This window comes from Schistocerca nitens, chromosome 1, assembly GCF_023898315.1.
Source record: "Schistocerca nitens isolate TAMUIC-IGC-003100 chromosome 1, iqSchNite1.1, whole genome shotgun sequence".
NCBI lineage: Eukaryota > Metazoa > Arthropoda > Insecta > Orthoptera > Acrididae > Schistocerca > Schistocerca nitens.
In genome coordinates, this window is record NC_064614.1 from 512,848,607 (window position 1) to 512,871,683 (window position 23,077).

The window sequence follows — 23,077 nt, forward strand, 5'->3', positions numbered from 1 at the left end:
TGATGTTCAAGTGTCAATAGAAACAAATCTGCTTAAGTGATAAATGGATGTTCCGTTATGTTTCCTTTCGAATTGTTACCTGATAACTGTACTACGTCACGCCTGATTCAATTCATCTAGCGGAAGTGGATGAGTGAAACATCAGAATTGCAACCGTAGTAGAACGGAAACGGTAAATGGGCTCCTATTCAAAATATTATGTACTCGCTTCCCTCTATAATTCGTAAAAGCTCGTAACGGGAGTTTCCGAACACCCTGTATTTAAATGCAGTTTTGTGCTGTGACACCCATTCCATCGACGCATCTGCATCTGAAAACGGCCACTGGTCGAAAATGCAAACATGATGGAATAACGTTTATCGTTATAAAAATGTTCCTGAAACCCAATGGTGGTCATAAAAATTGGTTTTAGCATTCAGAAACTACAACGAGGCTCTGGATTCATACATGAAGAAACGTATGTATAGCTGATGCACTGGATTTTTTCTGTACACGATTATAGCTAATTATAGCTAACGTAGTGTGGTTATGGCCTTGAGCCTTACTTTCTACTGCTTTATTTCGTGTGCAATTGTATGTTGTTTCGTTCTAAAGGTAAGAGTGTGTTCTTTGTGCTATCGTATTTTCGATGTGCAAGTGTGGGTCAAGTATGAAGTGTGCTCAACAAGTATGAACATAGGTCTGTGATATTGTTTAAGTGTATTACGACATCTTTTAAAGAAGACGCTAAGCACACTATTTGGTTTGCTGTTGACGCCTGTTCACAAAACAAAAAAATGTGAAAAGTGGAGCATGTCTGGATATTAATTTTACACACTTCAGAAATTTCTACATAGAATTGCCTTTTCCATATCGCTCTTCTCACAGAGGGACACTCCCTCTGTGAGAAGAGCGATATGGAAAAGGCAATTCTATGTAGAAATTCCTGGCGATTGCCGTCGGTTCAAAAACCTTAGTTTCTTATCCTTAACAATAGAGCACTGACTGCCCACGAGAGATGAAGGCTCGATTTCGAGGGCTGACTAGACATATTTCGACACGAAAGACACATTTCGGTACATTTGTTGCTGCAAGAGAAAAAAAGTGAAATTTCTATTTCTAAGATTCTGAGTGGTGTCTGTTGTTCTATGTCGTGTCTCCCTACCACTTTCGCGCAACGACGCTCTGAGCGTGTTTTTTATGGAATTGACTAGTTTGAACCTGGGACCTGTTGCTGGTAAGGAGACGCCAGACCACACATGACATGTAGAGTTCAGAAGAGTTCAGTGAGACTAGCGATGATATAACCAAATACTTAATGATTTCAGCGTCAGCTGCACTGCACTCCCTGTAAAAGAATCTTAATACTAACTAAATTTAGTGGAAGGGGTTCAAGGCTTTCCTATTTTTAGTTAGCTGGTAAAATAACGTCGAAAAAGCAGTTACGTTTACCATTGGAAATTTTATTCTACTCACAAAACATTGTTTATAAATTGCACTATTGATAAAACGAAATGTTTTAATTCAGGATGATAAAAACCAACTGCGTTCAACAAAAATGTGAACGAATATTCCCTGAATGGGTTTCCAAGTTCTACAATGGATCGAAGGATGACCTATGCCATATCACATCTATAATCTAGGTTTAAATTAAGTTTCACAAAAGAGAAAACTATCAAAATGGTCTACAGTGACCCTCAATTTTCTTTAATTACTTATCTAACTTGTCGTAAATTACAGTGGCTGATGTGGCTTCTCAATAATTATATAACAGAAAAATCATCGCGTTTCAGATTTTAACTTACGTAGCAAATGTGAATACCATGAGCTTTAATTGACGATCGACACTAGTATTACGCAAAACGGGGGTGTAACAGATGAGACTTCTGCAGTTCTGAGTGAAGCTTTATGCGCTGTTATGCGGCATCGCGTGCGTTCATTACCTTGTCGTTGGTTAGGCAGCTTCAGGGGGGCAGCGGGCGGCGCAGCTCCACCTTCGCCGTCTCGGAAGCAACTCTTTTCTAACTTCTCCTTACTATAATTTACCGAAGTTGGTTTAAAAAAAAACTGTTTGGCTGTGTTTTCATCTGACCAGTCAGGGTCTCAATGTTAACCTTAAGCTCCGCCTACAAAAATTCTGTCTATCCAATGAGAAATGTTATACTTTTCGTGGTGAGGCAATGTTTTTAAAGTTTGCAACGTAACAGAGACGCGAAGAAGTCTCACGTTAAAACTTGCGGCTGGTGTGGCCCTTTTAGTGTTATCGTAAGATCTATACTGTTCTTTTGGAGGGCTCTATCTTTTAACATGGGCCGGGGGGTGGTCCTCGTGGTTAGCTGGTGACGTGGGTGTCCGTCCCTTATCGTAGGGCCTTCTAGCTTAACACGGTTCTGCTCTCGGCTTCTGTTCTCGTTTCTCGCCTCGGAACTGCGTCTGTCTCACGGTGGGAAGGTATGACATGCATTTAGGCATTCTTGTGTTAGTCTGTGGTATTCCATTTGCTCACTCGTTACTTGTACTACTTTGGTTAATTTAATGTCACGATTTATTCGGAGCTATGTGACATACTACTGGATTTGCTTATCATGTCAGGGTTTTCATGGAATGTGTTGGATTTGCCTGACACCTTACATGTTATCTTCTCCAGTCATCCCAAAGGTCCTCAGGCATGCTGCTGGTATCCTGCTACTGTAAATTACTTTTGTAGAAAAGAGAGCAGCTACGGATTACACATTTAGCTCAAATTCAAATAGATGTACTATGTCTTTTGCAGTTGATACGTGAGTTAATATCACACCTCTAATGCAGAAGTGTAGGGTTCGATTCCTAGTCCATCCTAGCGATTTTTGTGGGATGTAATACGAATTTCAACATTAGCTTTCATCATTAGCATTGGATTGTGCACATGAAAAAAGGAAACTTGCGGCATAATTCGATTTAACCATTGGACGTAAACTCCTGACAAGTTCTGGCCTGAGGCAATTTCCACATGGGGAAAAGGTAAAGGAAATGGAACAGGAACGTGTTTAGTGAAGTTTCCTGATGCCCCACCCGACTTCGCGGTTTATGAGTGGTTCTCTTATCTCCGCTGTCCTGATATACTCTTACAATATACAGAGTGTCCAAGAAATGTTGCAACAAACTTAGACGGCCTGTAGAGGGCGTCTTGAGGGACAAACCGAGGGTGGAAACCCGTTTTAGCAAACGCCATCCAACTTCGCTACGTCATCCAACTTCGGAAACGTCAACCGACTTCGCCTATCCTAGGTGACGTCGCCTGCCACTAGGCCATCCCTTCGGCCTTGTCTCCTATTAATGCGATGCACTGTTGACTCCGCAGATGACGGTTGCGGACACAGGTTACCATCCGGTGTTTATTTTACTCCTGGAACCCTCTAAACCATCCAGTGTTATCCGTATACAGGAGAAAAATAAACTGCAGTTGGAAACCCGTCATCTACCAAGCGAACAGAGCAATGCATTCCTAGGAGAGAGGACTGTCTACGCAGCAACTAGCTCCAGCTCCTCCACTGGCGGTAATGGAAATCAGTCGCGACCACTGAATAACAAACATTACGAGATGTTCCTCTTGCATCTCAGTTCGCGAAGAACATTGATGTTCATAAGTACAGCACTAGAGGGAAAAATGACCTTTCCTATCCGTTATTGAAGCTGTCATTTGCTCAAAAAGGAGTACATTATTCAGCAACAAAAATCTTTGATCATTTGCCCAACAACATAAATTGTCTGGCAGGTAGCAGATCAAGTTTTAAATCTAGCTTAAAATCATTTCTTTTGGACAGCTCCTACTCCATGGACGAGTTTCTGTTTCAGAAATGGTAAAAAAGTGTACCTCTAAATGTAGTTGTATGTGTAGAACTAAAAATTTCAGTAATATTAATATTAGCACTATTCATGTGTGTATGTATGTATCTAGTAATGTGACTTGTTCCACATTATATCGATAAAATAATCGGGAAAATGATCTACGGAACATGACATAACTAAACTAAACTAAACTACAGCCTGTCAGCGTACAAAGTCACGTTCGCTGCCGAAGGCGTGGCCTAACGGCAGGCACCGCCGCCTATAACTTCGACGCTCTGAGGCGGAGATGGATGACGTTTCGGTACACGGATTCCTATCCTAGATTGGTTCCTCAAGACGCTCTCTACAACCCATCGAAGTTTGCCGCAACGTTTCTGATGCACCCTGTATAGCGCAGAAAATTTCATTAACATACTCATAAGTTAATTATGGGAGCAGGCTAAATCCGCAACAGTATCCTCTGCTCCCATACGCTTTCTTTGCAGGGAGGAGGCGCAACTTACTGCGTAGTAGAAACCTTCGAGGAGAATATTGTTTTGTCTGCGGAATCCCACATCAAATATGTGTACAACCTATCGCCTTACTCTGCCCGCAAACTGCGTATTACCTGACTAATCTCTTTAAGTGCGTCATGCGTATCGCCGCCCAAATCCACCAGATAAGGGACTTAGAGTCATAAAAGCGAGTACACACACCAACTGATAAGTGATACCCAATCACTTCTCGCTGTAATCCTGCAAACGTTTCGCTATCTTCTGACCTAAGACCCAGAAAACTGTGTTTCTGCACTGGGACAGCTGGGCTGCCCGCGCATTGCCAGAACTATTTTCTCGAATGCCAGTTAAATATATGTCTCTTTACCATTCTTAAAGAAGAAGAAAATAGCAAGGATTCCACTCGGTACTATTTATTTATTTGCTATTTTCTTTTAGTTTGTTGCCTAAATAGAGGCAAAAAACCTAATTTTGGACATAAATTGGCACGAATATAGCGCCTAATATTTTAAAATAATTCCAGCCGTGTTAGTATAACCATGCACTATTGTGTTTAAGGGCAGAAAATCTATATACAATATCTACATAAAAAGTAATAATTTTTATGAAATCTACGTATTACCTTTTGACCATCCAGTACGCAGATGTATGTTCATCCGGAATCCTGACGGCACATTCTACTGGCCTACTGCACCGCACTGCATTGCTGTATCACAAATTTTGTAATTTATAATTCTAGACTACACTACTATACCACATTACACTACACAGCACTACGTTACATTACACTACTATTCTTGGTAGAAGAATGAAGCTAGATTTTTTCATTTGTCAGGATACTTAGCCCCTGGCGCGTTGAGGCTGAGCTCGGGAACCACTGGGGCTATGCTGCTGCCGTCCAAGGTGTGAGATTGTGAGATGGCTGCCAGAGCCTCAGCGAATCCTTCCTAATCCTCCCAGAGGCTTATGTCCTCGCTGCTTCCTGAAGGCTGTTGTAGGTGGATGTTTTACCGTGGTGCGTCTCGCTGTAATTATGTACCACCTCTTCTTGGTGATCTCTCGGCCATGTGGGCTTGCAGTTCATAAGCTGAAATTCATCTGTCAGCGAGTTCAGCGCGTGCCACAGCTCCTCAGTCGTTATAGTGGTATAGACTGTGGTATTGCCAAAGACATTCTCAGCCTGGTCTGTAACATCTTGTAATCGTATAACGGCACACTCCTACACGATGTGGTGTGGAGTACTGTTTGCCCCACATTCCCAAATCTGTGGTGCTTTGCTGCACTTTCAGTAAGTAACTAGGACATGGACCGTGTCGCGACAGCCAGAGTGTAGCTCCTTGATCGGAAGGAAGTATGACAATATTTCATAAGTTCTCCTCTCTCTTTCTGTTTCGTCTCAGAATTCTTGCCATTCTCTATTAATGCATGTTTTTATTTCCTTATTCGATGCGTTTCTTGCGCCCAGTATCTCCTTTACCTCATAATATTCGCCATTTTTGAGCCAATATTGTGATCCTCTCTAATCGGCGTTCATAAGTAGCAACCATAGTATAACCAGCAACGCCTCAGTCAGGCATGGGAGTACACTTCCTTGTAGTGTCGTAAGTCCTGTACTGTCCTTAGCTATCTCGCTCGGTGAGCCAAAACGCTCGACCCGTAGCCCACAACAGCGATTAAGATTGCGTTGTGGTATGTTTTTATTGCACTTCGAGGGAGATGCAAGCTTCTTTGGTCAATTGTTGCTAATTTGTTCAGGATTTTAATGCCTCTCTGGCAGATGATTTTTACACTGACGAGCCAAATTAAATAGTACACCTACCTAATACCGTGTAGGGCCTCCTCGAGCATGCAGAAGTGCCGCAACACGACGTGGCATGGATTTGATTAATGCCTGAAGTATTGCTGGAGGGAATTGACACAATAAATCCGCAAGAATACGAGGGGTGGAGATCTCTTCTGATCAGCTCGTCGCAAGGCATTCCAGATGTGATCAATAATGTTCATGGCCTGGAAGTTTGGTGGCCAGCGGAAGTGTTTAAACTCTGTAGCAATTCTGGACTTGTGGGCTGTCGTATTGTCCTGCTGGAATTGCTCAAGTCCGTCGGAATGCACAATGGACATGAATGGATGCAGGTGATCAGACAAGATGCTTAAGTACGTGTCACCTGTCAGAGTAGTATCTAGATGTATCAGAGGTCCCATATCACTCCTATTGCACACGCCCCACACCATTACAGTGCCTCCACCAGCTTGAACTGTACCGTTCTGAACATGTCTCCATATCAGTACACGTCCATCCCTCGATACAATTTGAAATGAGACTCGCCCGACTAGGCAACATGTTTCCAGTCATCAACAGTCCACTGTCGGTGTTGACTGGCCCAGGTGAGTCGTATAGCTTTGTGTCGTGTATTCGTCAAGGGAACATGAGTGGGCCTTCGGCTCCGAAAGGCCATATTGATGATGTTTCGTTGAATGGTTCGCACGCTGACACTTGTTGATGCCCCAGCACTGATATCTGCAGCGATCTGCGGAAGGGTTGCATTTCTGTCACGCTGAACGATTCTCTTCAGTCGTTGGTCCAGTTCTTGAAAGATCTTTTTCTTGCCGCAGCGCTGTCGGAGATTTGATGCTTCACCGGATTCTTGATATTCACGGTACTATCGTGGAATAGTTATGCGGGAAAATGCCCACTTCATCGCTACCTCGGAGATGCTGTGTCCCATCGATCGTGCGCCGATTATAACACCACGTTCAAACTCACTTAAATCTTGCTAACCTGCCATTGCAGCAGAAGGAACCGATCTAACAACAGCACCAAACACTTGTTGTCTTATATAGACGATGCTGATCGCAGCGCCGTTTTCTGCCTGTTCACTTATCTCTGTATTTAAATACGCGTTGGAATACAGTTTCTTTGGAGCTTCAGTGTATATGTACATAACATTTTTACTTTGCGTCGATGTTTACACCAAGGTATCTACATTCTTCTTTTCTTTTCACAGGCTCGTCATTTATTGTGATTGTGGATTTTCTCAGTCTTGATAACGTTATTTTTAGCAAGATATAAACCGTTTTGTGTGATGCTGTCGTTAGTTTGTTTTCGGCGAACTGCCGATTGTCCTCGGAGGATTCCTTCCGTAGTCGAAGGCGAAACGTCAGGGGAGAATCTTATGTATGGACCACGGCATCTCAGCCCGGAAGTGTTAAGTAATGACAACACCTGCCGTGAAAACCTTCATTCTACGATCATCAATTACTTAGTCTTTCAAGGACTTCCTTACGATTTTCCTCTAATTTAGCCCTTGTTTTGCCATCTACTACAATTAGCAGATCGTCTGCATAGGCGATGCAGCCTCTGGTGTTTGTTGTACTTTGAAACTGGTTCAGTAGTGGGTGTATGCCAACATCATAGAAATCTGGACCACAAACAGAGCCCTACGGGAAGCGTTTAGTGATGCTTTTCACAACTTTCTTTCCATGCCATTCCAGTTTTACCTGCCTGTCCATATAATAATTTCGTAGGCTGTTATAGAGACGCCTGGGGCATCCCATCTGCTTCAGTCTTTTGAACAGGGCAGCCCACCATAAATTATCAAATTCCTTAACTATATCAGTCATTATGCCTAAAACGTACGTGTCGTCTGAGGTTTTCACAACATGCGTTGTGTGATTTGTCGCATCGTCTATGGATGTCCCATTCCTGACACCATGTTGCAGCGAGCTCATGCGTATTATTTGTCTGTGATCGCTCCGGCTGCGACACATAAACTTCTCTGTACTTTGGATAGAGCATTTACCAATGAAATCGGTCTTCAAAATTTCGGTTCTCTCTGGTCTTTGTTACTATAATGATATTCGAGATTTGCCAGATTCTGAGTACTCGTCCCTGCAAAAGACGTTAGTTTAATATCAGTGTTACACATGGTACAATTTGGTCCAGCACCTGCTCAAACACTTCTGCCTTGATTCTATAAGGTCCTGGTGCTTTCTTCCTCTTTAACTTCATTATAGTCAGCCTCACTTCTTTCTAGGCAAATGGAATCACATGATTATTCACATAACGCTCTAGGACCTCAGAACGAAGGTACTGATTGTGCTCTGTGTCTTCCATCGTCGCATCATCCGGCTACGGTATTCTCAGTAGGTGCTGCAGTTCCAGTCCGTTATCATCGTACCGTCGGATCGTCTCGAGGATGATGATATAGCTAGTGATCGAACCTTGCCTGTTGCAAGTTTGTGTGGAAAATTCTATCTGTCAGCACTTGGTCTTCTCTGACGCATGCTTCCCATTTTCCTGCTCTTGTTTGGTGTAACAGTTCTTTATATTGTGTTTGACGGCTCGATGGATCCTCAGCTTTTTTTGTCGTTCTGTCTCCCCTAAGGATCTCTGACAGTATCTTCTTGCCACCTTGTTCTGCGTCTTAAGGAATGTAAAGCGGTACTCAGGGGAGTTTTAAACTATTTTAACTTCCTAACATATGTTGGGACCGCCTTGCCTTGCTCCGTGTTGGCTCTGGCATCAGAATCAAATCCGCTTCCTTGCAGCGGTTCTGTCTTGAATTCTGCATTTAAAAGTTGCCAGTTCGCTGTGCCTAGATTTTACGGTCACTCGGGCTGGATGCTAGCGTCCATACTTGTGGGTCCAGTCACGTCAAGCTGAAGCGCTGTATAGCAGATGGGAGAGACACGCCTGCGATTTCATGAGCTCTCGTAGCTAGCAGCTGCCACGTCGGTAGAAAACCATTAAACCGTCGTCTCACGGGAGTTGGAAGCGAATGTGCACGTGGTGATTTCTGAGATCAGAAAGTAGAATTTCACGTTTAGGAGCATCATAGAATCACATCGCTATCATCGCACGTGCAAAACGTTTTGCTTCGTAGAGAAGAACGTGGCAGCGAGATGCAACATTGCATTCTACATCTCAAACGGAACTGAGAAAACGCCGATGATCTTTTCTGAATTTTATATTACTAAAATTAAAAAAGTTAATGTTTTTAATTATGAAAATTCAAACAAATTGACCTAACATTTTGTAAACTTCAGTAATGCTTCCAAATGATACTAAAAGACAAACTGTTATGAATCCTAACTGACTTTAATCTTACAAGTGTCGGTTTGAGGTATTTTAGGTAATTTTCTCTAGCTCTGAAAGTGTGCCTTGCTAGAAAACCAGAGATAGATAATCTTCTTTTTAATAACAAAGGGGAGTATATTGACTTTTAACTAAATTGAATAATATTCAATACAGTTTATTTAGATTCTTAGGGGCTTGAATATTCTGTCTCTCGATTTGACACAGGTACCGCTTCCCACGGCTAGGCTAGCGACAGGTGCGATTGAGTCACGCTAAAGATACAAGTGACTGTTTCTATCACCGCCAACGGCTCTGAGCTACGAGCTGTACTGCAAAGTAGTGCAATAAATGCTATTGCGTATTGACCCGCGACGTTACACTCTTTAGGCGTGGTATTGATCGTCTCTGTAGACAAGCTGCTGGACGAAGAAGTGACATCTGGCGAACAGTTGTAGCACGAACAGAAATAACAATGGCTATGACACAAAATCACTCTTACATACCCTCAGACACAAATCTACTATGAAACAAAATCTGTCTCGATTTAAGATCCATTCTTTGACATATATGTCTGTCTGAGAACTTGGAAACCTACTGGCGCCGTACTAAACATGCAGAAGGCCAATCCGATAGCTTACATTTGGTAGTTCGGTCATTACTGAAAAGGTCCGAATCAGCTTGGGTTACGTGAAGCGTAGTGAACAGATCCGCAGAACTACAGAAATGACAACACAGATATGAGAAAAACCGACTCCACGATCAGGCCCAAAGAATTGCGCCGTGTCATCCTCTGTGATAATAGTGTCATCCGGATGCTGTATGGAGTGGCATGAGGTGGGAACACAGTCCTTCCAGCTGTTGTCGCCTTTCGAGACCTTGAGACCGCTACATCTCATTTAAATAGCGCCTCAATCAGCATCAAGAGGCTGAGCGAACCCTGGCAGTATCAGGAACTGAACCTCTGGGTCCTCCTCATGACAGATGCGCAGAGCATTCATCGACACAGGCGGCCATTGATGTTAATGAAACAATAAAGTTATCAATTTAACATTTTAAATTAACCTTGTGTAATATTTACAAGAAATTTTAAGACTGTTGTTTACCTTTCCTGCTAACTTTAATATAAAGATCTTCATCAAACTGAATTACGTAATATGGAATCCCTCCGATTTCGATCAAAATAATAATGCTGCCTGAAGGAAACGCCAGCTTGCACTGTGCCTTGTTGACAACTTGCGTCCATGGCTTCGCTGGTCATCGTGGTTCAGTTCGAAGCAGGACTCATCACCGAAGACAATTCGACTCCAGGCAATAAGATTTCAGGCCAATGACGTGTTTGGAGATGCCTCGAACAGCGGTGGGATATCAACCTGACTGTCGCCTGCCATAAGCCATGACAACCAGGAGTGGTGATCTGGCGTGCCACTTCTTTTCATAGTAGGGCCCTTTGGTTGTCATTCGTGGCACCCTTACAGAACAGCGGTACGTCGACGTTATTCTACACACCATTTTGTTGACCTTAATGGCAAGCTATCCTGGGGTTACATTTCAGCAAGATAATACCCGCCCGCACACGGTGAGAGCTTGTACTGCTTGTCTTAATGCTTGGCAAGCACTGTCTTGGCCTGCAAGGTCGCCGGACCTCTGCTCAATTGCAAACGTTTGTATCATTGTGAACACGACCTTATAACCAGCTCGGGAATTTGACGCTCGAACGCGCCAGCTGGACAGGAGGCTCACATTACCTCTGAAAATGCCTTCCTTTGCGCTAAACACGCCTTGAAATTATTCCCCAAAGGTTTTCCACGTTGTTCAAATCAGGGCTACGTAGAGTACAGGACAAAATTTCGTTATCTTTATCTTCAGACTACTTTTTCGTTGCAGCACTAATACTTACAGATGCATTACGTTGTTGAAACATTATACTTTCGACTCATAGGTCCTCATACATTCTAATAAGTTCTGTGTCTAGCAACTCAGTGTGCATGTCAGAGTTCGTTCTAGTGTCATGCAGGCAATGTGTGATTTAGCTTTAGCACAGAAGGCTGCCCAAATCATAACACTTACACCACCAAAATTTATGCTCGTTCTCACCTGCTGCTCTATTCTCAGATCATGCTAATAATTTTGAAATCCATTCGGCTCATCAGTATTAAATTTCTACTCATCACTGAAGATCACTTTATCCTATTCTGAAGTCCTTGACCATTTTTTTTTCAGCAAACTCTAATCTAGTCTGTTTACGTTTGGGGATTAGAATAGTTTTCTGCAGTCGTTTTTTGAATGTAAGATGTTTGTCATTTGATCAAATTTGCCGTGCACATCTGGCAGCTACTGACAACTTTAAACCAGTAACAACTTAAGAAGAATAACGGTTTCTGGCCCTTTCTTTGCGCAAATGTAACCGTATCTATGCCTCAGATAATTTTCTACTTTGCCGATATTTTCCGTTCTGTCCATATCGCGACCCCAATCTCACGGAATTATTAATCACTGTATTTGAACGGTTCATCTTCATGACGATGTGAATATTAGAGTCCTGTTTCCTTGTATGCACCGATTTTTGGCTTTTCATCACACGATGCCTGCATTCCGCGTGGCATTGCTGCAGTCGTGGGTTATCTACACGACACGCGCTGTCACCAATGGCGTCTGTTTCCTACCTGCAATAAAGGCACGCATACACACACTAACGCAGCACAGAACCGACAATCATGATACTGATTTCCACTCTGCACCACCTGAGTCGTTGATGTCTTGTTATCTACTATACTATTGAAATCAAATGCGATACCACTTCACTGCGTCTGTCGGTATACTGGATCTCATACTATTGCATATGCACAGTGCACAACTATTCCAAACGATAATGTTGATTTTCCTACAAATATCAATGCGTTTATACTCATTAACACTACTGTGTAGGCAAATTCTTTCCAGTCCCTCTGATTACAATTGTTGTAGACCGCCTGTTTAGCTGAATGTACGCCGGCACGGTAGCTCAGCGTGTTCGATCAGAGAGTTAGCTGTTCTCTGTAATAAAAGACTGAGTGAACGTATCAACGATGAACTTAAACGGGCGTCTTGGGACGTCCGCCCCGAACAAATGCAACGAATAATAGCGAACAAAATGAAATAAAAAGAAGAAGTGGTAACGTATTTGCCTACCATGCTGTGGGCCGGTTCGATCTCTGGCCGGGTTGGAGATTTTCGCCGCTCGTGGACTTGGTGTTGTGTTGTCCTTATCGTCATTTCATCATTACCGACACGCAAGTCGCCCAATGTCGCATCCCTGAAATTATCGATAGGGAGATTCCCGGTCACCCATGACACACAATCATTTCATTTTCTATAATTATTGTAAATTCAACTATGCTCCACTCTGGCATCATGTCTTTCCTGTAATCTCTTAATTGCTTCGTAAAAGTCGTTCATTTCCTCAGCAGCATCAGCAGCGTTACCTACCTGACACGGTGTAAAAGTTTCCAATTATGCACCCATGATGTTAACCGATATGGTTTCACAACATCAGATACTTATTTCATAGCAGTTGCATTTGATTCCACTAAAAGAAATATTTCTGGCCCATTATCACTTTCTTAATCAGCTATAAATTTATCTGAAGAATTTACCAACTCCACGTTTAACAGCTTCATACCCATCCACTTTACCGTTAACACGAATAACATCGTATGCAACAAAAATTACACTTAAAAATAAATGTTTTTCCTTGTGAAAACTCATAATTTTGATCTTCATCAATATGCACATTCACTCTTTCATATACGTTCAAATTATTTGTCTGCTAGAAATATTCAGCTTCGCCTCCCTCTTACGTGAGGCATTGTTCTAAACTTGCTATCTATGCTGTCGATCTTACCCTTATTCTACTGCACATTCACAATAACCTGGTTCTTTTAAATGCTAGAGGCGTTCAACAAGTAATGCAACATATTTTATTCTGAAGGTGGGTTGATTTTATTCAGGAATCCAATACACAAACTTATTCCTCACTTTTTTGACTACTTAACGCTTTTTGTCAACACAGTCTCCGTTCAATGCGACGGCCCTACGCTACCTTATTGGGAGGGCCTACATGCCCACATAGTACCATTCCATTGGTATCCGTCGGACCCATCATCTTGTTGGATCAATAATCCATTCCCGCGGAGTGCATCCTTCAACGGATCAAACAGATGGAAGTCGGAAGGTATGAGATGTGGGCTGTGGGGTGGATGTGCAAGAACAATCAGATGTAGTTTTGTGAGCTCCTATCAGTTGCCCAGACTTGTACGAGGCCTTGCGTTGGAGAATGAGTCGTTCGTTTGCAATTTTGTGGTGACAAACACGCTGAAGTCGTTTCTTCAATTTCCTGAGGGTAGCATAATACGTTTCTGGGTTGAACCATGTGGGCGACACCAAACAGAATAACCCCTTCAGACTACCACAAGGCCGGCAGGTGTGGCCGAGCGGTTCTAGGCGCTTCAGTCTGGAACCGAGCGACCGCTACGGTCGCAGGTTATAATCCTGCATCGGGCATGGATGTGTGTGATGTCCTTAGGTTAGTTAGGTTTAAGTAGTTCTAAGTTCTAGGGGATTGATGACCTCAGATGTTAAGTACCATAGTGCTCAGAGCCATTTGAACTCCCAGAAGACCTTCGCTATGACTTGACCAGCTAAGGGTGCAGCTTTGAATATGTTGCTCGGAGCAGACGGTGTGTGGCGTCACTCCATGGATTGTCATTTGTTTCCTGTTCGAATTAATGAAACCAAGTTTCATCACCTGTGACGATGTTCGACAAAAAATTGTCAAGATCAGCGTCGTAACGCGCAAGTAGTTCCGCACAAATGGTCCTTAGTTGCTCTTCATGATCTTCTGTTAGCCGGAGAGGAATCCAACGGGGACACACCTCTCAGTACCCCAACTGGTGGACGAGTGTGTCAGCACCACCAATAGAGACGTCCCGTTGTGCAGTGAGATGTTTGATTGTGATCTGTCGATCACATCGAATGAGAGTATCCGCTCGTTCCGACATTGCAGTAGTCACAGCTGTGCGCGGTCGGCTGGTACTCGGGAACTCGGACAGGTTTGCGCGACATTGTTGCGATGGTGGCAGATCCCTTATCCAACGACTCAACGTGCTTTTGTTCACTGCCAAGACACTGTAGAAATTCTGTGAGCACCCATGAATATCAGCGATGCTCTGGTTATCAGCCAAGAGAAACTCAGTGACAGCTTTCTGCTTCTCGCACCTCCGTTACAGACGCCATTTTGAAAACTACGTAGAGCTTCCCCCTATCAGAACTTCATGAAGCTATAGGGCCTGAAGTGCGAGTACTCCAAGATGTCCAACTACAAATGCCGCATTTTTTTCAACCGAAATTGGCTAAGAAAAAAAACTGCGTTGCATTACTTATTGATCTCCCCTCGTATTTGCACTTATTATCGATTCTTTGGGAGCGTCTAACTATTCCACTGTGGAAATGTATTTCATTCTCTGAAAGATTTAACGTACTTGTTTGTAAGATTAAACAACTGGAATTTGAAGGACACTTTCACAGCTCGTTTCGCCTGCAATGTTGTGAGTGTCGCGCTACTATGATTTCTGCTGGTTTTAAAAATAGTTCTATTTATAATAATAAAAAATGTCTAATGTAATTTATGAACTAGCATACAGATTAATCGTTTAGCGTTGATACCGTAGTAGCGATTTTTTCTGCGTTGATTGGCCATTTATTGTTTTTACATTCGAGCGTTAAAGAAACATCTTCCGTTGTGAAATATGTTATTAGATAATTGATTACAATATTATACCTACATTGTGGGAAAAATCTTGTGAAAAATGGTTCAAATGCCTCTAAGCCCTATGGGACTTGACATATGAGGTCATAAGTCCCCTAGAATTACAAATACTTAAACCTAACTAGCCTAAGGACATCACACACGCTGCGACCGTAGCAGCAGCGTGGTTCCGGATTGAAGCGCCTAGAACCGCTTGGCCACACCGGCCGGCTAAAATCTTGTGAAAGATAGCCTACAGAAAATTGTTTTGCAGTAGGCAGTTACAAAATACCTTTCTATTACGTTGAGTAATGATGTGCAAGGTTGGGTGGATCTGCCTTTCACAGATTTTATCTGGGAACAAACAATCTGAGTTACGAGTAGAATCTGAGTTTACACCGCAGCTGTTGATTCATCCTGTATATAAAAAAATAATAGAAAGAAGATTAGGATTTAACGTCACGTTTACGACGTTTTCATTACAGATGGATCACAAGCTCGGATTAGGGAAGAGAGAGGATGGAGAATAGTCGTGTTCTTTCAAAGGAATCAGTCCAGAATTTCTCCCCGCAGAGGGCAGGCTACGACGGCAGAGATATATTTGTGAAAACACTGAAAAGAAAAGGATTGCACGGGATGACGGAACCCACAGTGGGGCCACAGCACAGAATGGGAGTCACCAAATACAACCCTTGTATTTGTAAAGCTGCAATCTTTGTGTCAGTTTCACATGTGGCAAATACTTTTTGGTGTGTGTGTGTGTGTGTGTGTGTGTGTGTGTGTGTGTGTGTGTGTGTGTGTGTGTCACTTTGCACGACATGATGATATGCAAATCATATTAAGTGCTGCATATATTTCGCAGCATTTCAAAAATACAATCCTGTAACTTTGCAACAAAATTGCGCCGGACACACCAAGAATATTTCGCTACAGTGGAAGAATAAAAATCGAAAACTGACGATTATGTAAAGTGCATCTTGTAAATCTTGTGAACAGCCGTCTGATGATGAACTTGTCAGTTCGAAACCGGTTACGGCGCTATTTACCTAAATAAATAGCAGTATTAATAGTGGCTGGTTGCTGTCTTCTTCTTTGCAAGAATCCACCTACATTAATTGTACACAGCTACGGTCTCACCATGTCAATAGACAAAATAGCTCAATTAGTCTTTCTCTTCTCTCATTCGTTGTCCCAAGCCCATGGTCTCCTGCAACCTTTTCTTCTACTCCTTCCCTTACAACATTCCAGGCTCCCATGACTATTTTTCGTCTCTCTTTATGTACTGTATTACCCTCGCAGTAACCTCATACACTTTGTCTAGCTATTATCTTCATTTTGCGACGTCGGCATATATGCCTGAACTATCGTTGTCGGTGTTGGTTTGCTGTCGATTCTGATAAGAACAACCGTATCACCGGACTGGTCACAGTAACATACTCTCTGCCCTACCTTCCTATTCATAAAGAATCCTACTCCCGTTATACCTTTTCCTGCTGTTGTTGATATTGCCCTATACTCATCTGACCAGAAATCCTTGTCTTCTTGCATTTCATTTCACTGACCCCTACTATATCTAGAATGAGCCTTTGCATTTCCCTTTTCTAGTTTCCCTACCACGTTCAAGCTTCTGACACTCCACTCCCAGATTCGTAGAGCATTATCCTTTCGCTGATTATCCAATATTTTTCTCATAGTCACCTCCCCCTTCGCAGTCCCCTCCCGGAGATCCGAATGGGGGACTATTGCGGAATCTATTACCAATGGAATGATCTCCGTTTTATGTTATTGTGGGAAATTTCCGTCCGACCACCGTCGCCAGGACGTCAGGCTAAGGTTCGGCGATTGCACGCAATCGCTGTGCTTACAGGATGTGTGCGCACTCATTCAATACAAGATTGGGGATGAACTACCAGCAATGAATCACATTATCTGTGAATGTCGCACATGTCAAAGAGCATTGAGTCTTTTGGTGGATATGCCGGATGGCTGGTGCCTGACTGCCCAGAAGGATTTCACCAACGCCTTCTGGGATCATTACCAGAGTCTCTACACCGCAGAAAACTACGGTATTGTGTAGATGAAGTCCTCTGCTTGCTTCCTCGGACCTTAAATCGAGGCTCCGTGGCAAGCTCTTACGGACCCCATAACAGAGGAGGTTGTTGACCCCCTCCGCAAAGAGGCACCCAAGAAATCACTGGGTGCCGATGGTCTCCCGATAGAGTTCCATGATATGTTCCATGACGTTATGATGCCTCAGTGGTCTACAATGTACCAAGAACTGATGAACATTGTAGTGCACTACCACCTGCCTTTGTTGATGGCGTCCTTATAATGGTCCCCATGCCATCTGCTGGAAGGGAGGTTGACCATAACCTGCCTCCTACACTGTTCAACAGCCATTTCAAGATCTTTACGAGAATTATGGCTGCCTGCATTCAGCGGTCCTGTACCAAGTCGCCTCTACAGACCAGATGAGTTTTGGCGGTAACAGCAACATCCAGATGTCACTCAGTGATAACCAAGATGTCGTCGCACTGTCGGTAGAATGTTGCGTGCAGGGAGCCTTAGTGTCAGTGGACTCTGACCACGCTTTTGATACGTTATGTCACGACTATCATGAGAAGGTGTTGAGGCAGCGAGCCTTCCACCAGTCCTTCATAAACACTGCCATGCGCCTTCTGTGTGGCGCGACATCACAAGTTACTATCATGGACATATAGTAGGTAAGATCACTGTTGCTCATTCTGTGATGTAAGGTTGCCCCCTGTCGGTGGAGCCACTATTGCACGGACTATAATGTTGCTGCAGGAACTTATACTGCGAGACCATACTTTCATCTGCTGTGGGTATGCAGACAGTCTGGTGCTATTAGTGTGTGTTCCAGACGAAGTTCTAGGGTCACTAGACTGAATTGCCCAATGTAGTGCCACAGTCAGAAGCCGCTTGAATATGGAAAAGTGTGCAGCAATGATCGTCAGACGTGGCCTTCCTGAAGGGAGCTTGACCCCATACCCACTCTTGGATATGAGTATATTTTTGGGGATTATATTTTCGCGTGACAGTCGTCGGACGAGGACGACACACCTTATCTTCATTCGTCCCCTGCAAGACATCTTTGAGATGAGAGATCTTTGAACATGTTCCAACTGGTGGCTTATGTCAACATTTATCTGGCGTCCAGGATACCCCATCTGACTACAGCCATTCCGATGCTGAAGAGGATAGCACGTAGATTACAGTCACTTTTTGGTTACTTAGTGTGGGAATGATCACGAAACTGTGATACGATACACCGACCCTTCCTGCCACAAAAGGCCGGCTCGGAATGGTCAGTGTGTGGGCTAGAGCAGCTGCTTTATATACCGCCACGGTGATGAAGATGTGGAATCACCGCCAGCGCAGCTGCACGGGAACTCTGAACAAATGGCCGCTGCCTCTCATGAACCATCAATTATAGTGGCGCATATTTCGCCGATAGTATCTCACCTTGTGGACTTCAGTTATATCGGTGCTGACCTGCCTAGTGAGTGGCTGCAGTGGTACCGTGATGTTTATTGCCAGATGATGCGAGGCCATCCCTGAAATCCGACTGAAAGCTCTCTTCCTACGGTTACTTGGCTGGTTGTCTGGCGTTCAGTACATGGTGCTCTTCTCGATTCTGACGCCATAACGGCCTGGTATTAGGCGGTCAACCACAAATATATGAATCGCCATTCCACACATGTGGCAGATTCTCTGCTATATTCTCAGTGCCATACAACAGACGAACACCATCTGGAATGTGGGTCTGCCTTGCAGGTGGGGAGGTTGACGCACTGATGTTGGCCCCTTATTCAGCGAAGGCCCGTACAGCAATGACTCCGACATCCCTTCTTATCCCAGATACGACGTTTTATCCACATACTAAGACTAACGCAGTGATTTGGATGAAGGATTTGACGATATTGTATCTTTACTGGGAACGTGACAAACACTTCCTCAATATTTTGATCTTCTTATTGGAACGATTCACTCCTCTGCTACGCCATTCACTCTACGTCCAATGCTTTGCTAATTATCTGGGCAGTGTCTTCATGGACCTTCTCCACAGTTGCGGTGTGCCAGATATGAGAGGTTAACATTACGTGAAAGTCAGTTTTACAAAACGGACCGGAACAAGTGACACAACCATATAACCCTTTCTTCGTGAAGCCCTTTCTTCGTGAAGACGTGGCCAGTCCTAATGGTGGATTAGAAGGATCCACGGATATGTTGATGGTTAGTAGCGGATGTAGTGTCTAATGTTGGTTCCGCTGAAAGAGCGACCTTTACGTGTTATTTATGCTTTAATTTTTTAATTGTTCAGTTACGTTCTTTACCCTTAGAATAGAACGGTACGATCGTAAGAATAAAGACGTTTTGTTTAGATTGCCTTCCTGCTCCACAAAAAGAAGACAAAAAAATTATTGGACGGGGTAGTCCAGGGACGGGAAGGGGAAGGCATCGTGGCCAGACCTCGTGTTTCCACCCCTCCCCACCCTGTTTCCACCGGCCTGAAGCCGACCGTTCTTCTTCCTTAACAAAAAATGGCGGTGAAGGCAACCGTTCTAAAGAAGCGGAGCATCCCGATTCTAGAGCCGGTCGGCACAAATTTTCGATAACCATAAAGCGACTGAAGTCCTAGCACATATATCAAACAACGTCAAACGGATATCAGCTGCGTTTTTTTTTAAATAGGAGCCCCCATTTTTATTACATATTCGTGTAGTACGTAAAGAAATATGAATGTTTTAGTTGGACCACTTTTTTCGCTTTGTGATACATGGCGCTGTAATAGTACGTATACGTATACGTATAGTACGTATACGTACGTGGTATCACGTAACATTCCGCCAGTGCGGACGGTATTTGCTTCGTGATACATTGACCGAGTTAAAATGGACTCTTTTTACCAATTGCGGAAAAGGTCGATATCGTGTTGATGTATGGCTACTGTGATCAAAATGTCCAACAGGCGTGTGCTATGTATGCTGCTCGGTATCCTGGACGACATCATCCAAGTGTCCGGGCCGTTCGCCGGATAGTTACGTTATTTAAGGAAACAGGAAGTGTTCAGCCATATGTGAAACGTCAACCACGACCTGCAACAAATGATGGTGCCCAAGTAGGTGTTTTAGCTGCTGTCGCGGCGATTCAACACCACAGTAGCAGACAAATTGCGCGAAAATCGGGAATCTCAAAAACGTCTGTGTTGAGAATGCTACATCAACATCGATTGCACACGTACCATATTTCTATGAACCAGGAATTGCATGGCGACGACTTTGAACGTCGTGTACAATTCTGCCACTGGGCAGAAGAGAAATTACGGGACGATGACAGATTTTTTGCACGCGTTCTATTTAGCGACGAAGCGTCATTCACCAACAGCGGTAATGCTATTGGGCAACGGAAAATCCACGATGGCTGCGACAAGTGGAACATCAGCGACCTTGGCGGGTTGATGTATGGTGCGGCATTCTGGGAGGAAGGATAACTGGCCCCCATTTTATCGATAGCAATCTAAATGGTGCAATGTATGCTGATTTCCTACGTGATGTTCTACCGATGTTACTACAAGGAGTTTCACTGCATGAGAGAATGGCGATGTACTTCCAACATGATAGATGTCCGGCACATATTGGCGTGCGGTTGAAGCGGTATTGAATAGCGTATTTCATGACAGGTGGATTGGTCGTCGAAGCATCATACCGTGGCCCGCACGTTTACCGGATCTGACGTCCCCGGATTTCTTTCTGTGGGGAAAGTTGAAGGATATTTGCTATCGTGATCCACCGACAACGCCTGACAACATGCGACAGCACATTGTCAACGCATGTGCGAACATTACGGAAAGCGAACTACTCGCTGTTGAGACGAATGTCGTGACACGTATTGCCAAATGCATTGAGGTTGACGGACATCATTTTGAGCATTTACTGCATTAATGTGGTATTTACAGGTAATCACGCTGTAACAGCATGCGTTCTCAGAAATGATAAGTTCACAAAGGTACATGTATCACATTGGAACAACCGAAATAAAACGTTCAAACGTACCTACGTTCCGTATTTTAATTTAAAAAACCTACCTGTTACCAACTATTGGTCTAAAATTGTGAGCCATATGTTTGTGACTATTACAGCGTCATCTATCACAAAGCGAAAAAAGTGGTCCAACTAAAACATTCATGTTTCTTTACGTACTACACGAATTTGTAATAAAAAATGAGGGTTCCTATTTAAAAAACGCAGTTGATATCGGTTTGACATATGGCAGCGCTATCTAGCGGGCCATATATAAAGGGTGGTTGGAAATTCTCGTTACAGAAATATTGGACTTGTAGAGGCCAGGTAGCACATCATATTTTGAATAGGAACCCATGTCCGGGAACGCCATCCAACGAGACAACAGAGCGTCAAAGTTATAGAGACGGGCTTCTGTAAATGTACGTATACACGGGGTGATTCCGTGATGATGTTACAGACTTTCTAGGATGATGGAGAACGATAAATGTATTAATTTGAAGTAACGATCCCTGTACCGGAAACGAACGAGTCGAAAGTTATAAACGAAGGCCGTTCTGATACCTCTGACAGATGAATACATGTACTGGTTCTTGTGTTGCGAAGAGTGTAGGGCTGCTAACTGTCAGTGGTGGTAGTGTGGACAAAAACGAGAAAAAATGTCCAGTAAACGTGGGCTCGAAAGTGCGTACCTTAACAGGTATCAACACTTGCTTAGAAGAGGACATGTGTTTGACAGTAGCGAAGATGAACGAATGATCATAGCTCCTCAGGTATGCAATTTAGAGCCCACGTTTATTGGACATTTTTCTCGTTTTTGCTCACACTACCACCACTGAAAGTTACCAACCCTACACTCTTCGCAACACGAGAACCATTACATGTATTCAACTGTCAGAGTTATCAGAACGGTTTTCGTTTATAACTTTCGACTTGTTCGTTTCCGGTACAGGGATCCTTACTTCAATTTAATACATTTATCGTTCTCCACCATCCTAGAAAGTCTGTAACATCATCACGGAGTCACCCCGTGTATACGTACGTTTACAGACGCTCTGCAGTCTCGTTGGACGACGTTTCCGGACATGGTTCCTATTCAAAATACGATATACTCACTCCCCTCTACAAGTCCTACATTTCTGTAACGGGAATTTCTGACCACCCTACACGTAAAACTTTCTTTAATTAGATCAATGTATGCTATATCTCCTTAATGAACCTGAATATTGAAGAATAAGTTCTATAGTAAACGTACCGGCCAAAAACAAAGAACGCCACATAAAAACTGACGCAACAACAGCGTAAATGCACGTATAACGCATATGCTACTAGCTGAGTTCAGAATAGTTTTTGTTCGAGCAAATTCACAGTTAATGTTTGACCGCTAACTATTGTAGAAAGATTATCTTGCATTACGTCAAATGAACTGGTGTTTGATCGCACGTCTATTGATATGATTATAATTAAGCTTAAATCAGAGTACGTTACACTGTAAGACCCGGTAGAGCACAGGCCATAAACGGGGCAGCCATTTCTAAGCGGAATTAGTCTGCTACGAGAAGTCGGCGTGGTAGATCTCGAGCGATTGTAATATTCGGTAACTGTGCGACCAAGTTGCTCAAATTTGAAAAATATAGAAAACATTAGGGCTAGGGCAAGATTTGGCTCTGAATTTTCGGGTGTATGAGGAACAGAAAAATAAGTTCGCATTCGGTTTTGTGGATTTTAGTGCTGAAGCTGTGAGTTGTGCGATGGACTTCAACTGTTTAGTGGAATAATAACTACGAACAATCGTGAACTTATTTTATTCGATCTTTCAAGAACTTTGGCTTGTATAGCGAACTGTTTATATACAGCGAAGCCAGCCATCTGC